This window comes from Meleagris gallopavo, chromosome 8, assembly GCF_000146605.3.
Source record: "Meleagris gallopavo isolate NT-WF06-2002-E0010 breed Aviagen turkey brand Nicholas breeding stock chromosome 8, Turkey_5.1, whole genome shotgun sequence".
Classification (NCBI taxonomy): domain Eukaryota; kingdom Metazoa; phylum Chordata; class Aves; order Galliformes; family Phasianidae; genus Meleagris; species Meleagris gallopavo.
Window position 1 is genome coordinate 15,416,024 of NC_015018.2, and position 5,625 is coordinate 15,421,648.

Genomic DNA, 5,625 nt, shown 5'->3' on the forward strand with positions numbered 1-5,625 from the left:
GCTCGGGAATAGTTGCGGTCCGCTCCCTTAGAGATAAAAGCCCCGGTGAGGGGCTGCTCGTACGTGTTCGCGGAGCGCCGCCGGCGGGCGTCCCGGCTCTGTGCAGCAGCGCGGCCCCACGGGTCTTCCGTGGCAGGGAGCTTCTGAACGGGCTGCCCCGGTGCTGCCGTGTAGTGGGTAATAACTTGGTCGCTGCCGCTCCAACTTAAACTTACTCAGAAGTTGTTGGCGAGAAGAAGCTGCTTAGCCCCGCTGTTGCATTTACTCTAGCAGGGCTGAAGGAAAGCAAAAGCATGTGCTTGGTTTTACTTTTAAAGCCAGAAGTTGTTTGCTTCTCCTGGATTTGATTTCATTTGAAGCCCGTTGTTGAGGAGGAGGATTACGTGCGGGGATTGTGAGGATTACGGCTCTAAATATAAATCACACAGCACTCACCTTCTGCTTTCAGAAAGTTGCAGACAATGGCTTTCTGGCCTCAGCTGAGGGCAGCTGCTCTGTGTGCTTTAGTGCCTGATTGTGCCTGTGAAGGGAATCCGGGGAGCTTTTCAGATTTCAGAACAAATTCTCAGTGTTAAAATCGTGAAGAAAATACACTACGCATGAAATATGGGAAGAGCAATCATAGAATCTCTCGTGAGGTTTGAAAGAAAGAAGTATGCACTGAAAACAAACCTGTCTTTGGTTTTTGTTGTTCTTGACTTGAGAACAAATCCAAGACTGAAAATTTTATTCTGCAGAATACATGGAGTTCAATAGCAGCTTTGGAAAACAATAGCAATTTAGATAGGTACGTGCATATTGATGTGCAAAGAGCTGAACTGATGAGGTAATGTGTAACTTTAACATGATGATTTTTAAAAATCATTGCAAGAAATGTATTGGGGCTTAAAAAATGAGTGAGCCTTTGGAAATCAGTCCTCTTTTAAAAAGAGATAGAGCTAAGGGTAATTTCAGTGTACTGGATACTCCTTAAATTCTATTCCAGCACCTAATCAAAGGTGTGTCTAATCAAGCATGCTGAATGTCATTCATACTGAGTTAGAGAAGAATCTTTTTTCCCCTCAGCTCAGCAATGTCTCTGAAGAAGCCTTTCCCCCTTCCCCCCTGTGTTCTTGCATAGGGGATGGGAGAAGAGTGCACTTGATTTGTCCAGTATAGATGAATGTGCAGGTATTATGGTGAAGCTGGAAACTGTGCTGCTGATGGCTGTAAAAGCATTTCAGTTTATCTCTTTTAGTCTGTACAAGTAAAATTATGTCAGTTTTTCTCTCAGTTCTGGGTTAATAGTCTGTTTTGGGACTGTCGTCACGAGTTCATTAAAAAGGATAACGGGAGCTTAAATCCTTCTTTATCCAGCCCTGTTGATGTTATTAGGCATTAAATCTTCTGTGAATTTTTCACAGAGAGTACACAGAAGAGGAAGTATTTGTATTTCTCAGTTTTTAGAGCTTTATACGAAACAGTGCTGCCTAAAGATAAATAATAGTGGCAGAGCTCTTAGGTGCTACATGATAACTACAGGAGGTTCTATCCATAGTGATCACTGTAGAGGCTCCACTATGTTTGAGAGCTTTGTAAACATACTGATACAAGGAACGGTTGCTGCTGTCCCAAATGAGTTACAGGGCAACTATGCAAAATGTAGGAGTTGATACAAAATGCAAACTGGGGCAGGAGGCTGAAAGGGGGGAAAAAAAAAAGCTGTGAGTTTTTATTATTATGTGCTTGACTTATTGTTCAGATCCAATAAAAGTATGCTGTGTGGGAGATGTGCTTATTGGTGTTTGTAGAACTTTGTAACTTTTTGTTTTTCTCATGTAACTTCTTTACATGTCCTTTACTTTTATAACATGTTCTACTTGCATTCATTCCAACAATTTAATTTCGTCCAATGAAATATTCTACTTCATGCCTTCATCCAATCTGTGGCTTTTAATTTATTTTTCTATCAACAGCAGCTGCAGTCACCATTCCAAAGTTAGTGTGTATTTCCATCATTGTAAGGCCATTTCTTTGCACAGATGTGAATGCTTGATGGCAAGACGAGCAGCGAGAAATCTTGTTGGTGGCTTTTGAGGAATTTTAATCATCTTGAACAAATCTCTCTCTTTTCCTGCTAATTGCAAGTCAAGTAATAGGCAGTCTTTAGTCCTTAGGATTTTGTCTTCATCTGTAGGCAATCTGTAGACAGAAATCATATTTATCCAAAGAACTAAGTGCTGTGATGCAGGTGGTATAATTTTCACTGTTCCTCTGTGTTTTCTGCTCTGGGGTTAGGATCCAAGGAAAAAGAAGTTGCTTATCAGGCTGAGTTACTTTGCTGGAGTGAAATTGTCTGCAGGAATGCAAACTGTAATGGTGAATTTTGAGCTTGATGGGAAATGGGCAGAGCCTGACAGAACAATTTGCAGAGGCCAAGACTGTCAGATGGTAATAGCTTCCTTCATTACCGACCAGTTTAGATTTGAACTAGTGACCTAGGGGTGAAAAGCTCAGTATTCCATTACCCATCCTCTGATCTATCCATATGTTGTCTTGTTTCAAGTCCCTGTAGTCCTCTTAAACAGAATGTGCAGTAAATATTGAGCATCATTTGCATTTGTAAATGCTGGAATGCTGTCCATTCCATTTGTCTGCTGTGCATGTGAGGACACGGCAGCTAAATATAGCAACAATTTCTTACACTCCCTGGCTTTTCATGAGAAACCCTTGTACAAACCCATCCATATGGCAACATCCAGCATTATCTTAAAACCATTAACAAGGAACCTATTGCTACCATTAATGGGAAAGTGAATCCACAGAACTAAGTAGCATACTGGGAGTTATTAATAACTTGTGCTGATGCTAAGGAAGTGAACTTAAATGAAATATCATTAGGAGCTGAGTCACCCCACCAACCCTTCTGGGTGTCATATCCCGGTCTCAGTTTATCTATGGAGGACTTCTCAGAGCATGTTATCATTATTGTACATCGACTTCATTTGTTCTTCACGGAGTATCTTAATGTGTTCAATGCTGTAAGAAGTATAGTGGGAAATTATTTCTATTCCATAAATTTAATGAAATTAATTCAACAAAATGTTCTGAATAAGAATTAGGAGAACATAGTTTTTCCATTTGTTCTGAGGTAAGATGTTGTTTCTAGGCAACCAACTTAACAGGATGAGGTTAAGAAATGTAAATACTTACCCATGTTGTTCTCAGTTTGTAAGGTTATTAGAACAAGTTCTCTGTGCAGGTCATGGCTCCTGTGAGCTGCAGAAAGAATAAAATTGACATTCCTATGTATTTTTGATTGTGTCTTCTTATTCCTTACTCTTTTTCACCGTAATGAGGGACAGCGCTGTGGACAGTCTCTACTGAGTGACCTGCTAACAAGTCAGACCGTGTAAGGGGTGAATTTTCCTATTTCTCCTTCACTAAAACTGCAGATCAGTTCTTCCTTTTCCTGACCATCAATTTTCATGTAATCTGTATGAACGTAATTATTTTTGAGATATCTTGATTTTTATTTGAAGATGTTGGAAACTGGACCAAGGATAGGAAAAACCGATCTTGGTCAGATGCCTCTGTGGGCAGTGTAAAGTAGAACGTGTTGCCTTGTTTTCTCCTGAAATGAGGCTCATATGACCACACTGTCTTGCAAGTCTTTTGTCGGTTGTTTTCTCCCCCTTTTTTTTTGGATAGAACACCACAATCTAGGGGAGCATCTTCTTTTTTTTTGTATGGCATATCTGGTCTACTGAACATGATTGCAAATGAAAGCAAATGTCAGGTATCTGATTCTTATTTTTTTCTTTTTAATTGGAGGAATCAGATTATTAAAATTTAGACCTTAGCTGTAATTGTTTCCCTCTTTTGAACATGTCTCCAAGCATGAAATGATACCGCTTTGTGTTATGGGTAGGAGTTCACTGAATTGTGGTTGCCTGTAAAAGGATGTGAACCATAATGATCCTTTGCTTAATTATTTTGTAATGTGCCCTGGCTTGTTATGTTCTGCTGGAATTCTTTCGGTGTGTAGATTTGATCAAGCTTGAAATCCTTCAAGTTTGAAGGCTAGAATTACATTTCTTTTGGAATTACTTTTCCTTGTCATCTCTAACAGTCTGCTTTTTTGTTTTGTTTTGTATCAAACTCAGCTGCTTTCCTCTCCTGTTTCAATACAGGCAGTGAGACTGTTTACTGCAGACATCTATTTTTGAACTGTAATTAAACTTGTAAATGGTATAAACCTTCTTGGCACAAAAGTAGCTTTTTTTATGAGTATATACACAGCAAATAAGCAGTAAGTAATAGCTGTGCCGAAGGTTAATTATGCCAGTGGCAGAAGCAGATAGGATGATAAATAACAACTGATCACCAATTCTAGGCAAGACACTAATTGTGTAGATCATACAGTTTGGCTTAGCTACATTTACATAGAACTGCATGTTGCTCACTGTGTATGGGGAGCAATTTGCAGATAAGAAGCCTTTAGGTAAAAGGAAACTTTTTTTTTAATCTGTATGGAAATTGGTTTGGCATCCTACTCTCCTAAGCAAATGCCAGCTATCTTATTAATTATAACAGCTGTAAAATGTAAGTGAGTATTTGTTGTAGATAAGGTTTGGTGTATGTAATTCTTAGATGTTCTACTTAAATGTGATTTATTACATTTTGACATTTGAAAGTAATGAATGGGCTAAAAATATGAATGAGTGATTCAGATGTGGGAGACTGTTTGAAGAGGAGGCTGCTTCTGTAAGTGTTTCCACAAAATGTTAAAATAAAGATATTCTGGGAAACAGTTAATGAGAGCAGAGCGTCACAAAGCATAGGATAACAGCATTCTTTCTAATCCTACTGCTTTTCTCAGTGGAATGGATCCATAAACAGCAGCTAATGCACAGTGGTGCGTGGCCTTTACTGACATGGAAGCAGGTTAATGTCCTCACTAGTTCTGCACATTATTCAAGAAAATAGGCCACGGAAGGGAAAGAAAAAACTTGTTGATTGTATGTCCTTCCTGCTCTCTGAAAGTTTTTCATTATGCTCTACCTGAGACGTGCTAATAAATACACAGCAAATTCTCATAATTAACGCTTGTAATTAGTGAAGTACAGTGTTCTCTGTGCTTTGTGTTCTGTTATCGTTGTGGGACATTATGCAGTACTTACTATAGATGATACATGGGGAGTTTGTGTACATTTGAAATATATTTAAAGAAAAAGGAGATGCCAACAGAAACTTTAGAATCCTTTTTATTATGGATGCTTTATAGACTTGAAATGTAGACGTAATTACTATTTTTTTTGAAGAGAGACAGGAAAGAATGTTGCAGTGTGAGCTTGGCAGTGCAGCAGGATGAATAGCAGTTTTCAGTGGAAGTGCTGTTTAGAACGTCCTCAGAACTTGTTTGAATTCTCTGGGCCAGACAACTTCCACTTATTGTTCAGGAAAATCTTTAAAGTGCAGTTTTAGATGCGTCTCTTAACAATGGCATTTTAGGGAAGGCAAGGCACGTAGGGAATGTAATTTTCCTGTTAGCAAAACAGTATCGATATCATCATCTCTTAGATAGCTGGGTTTCAGGATGGGGATTTGATTTGATGTATAAATGATCTTTTTCTTTTCTTTTTT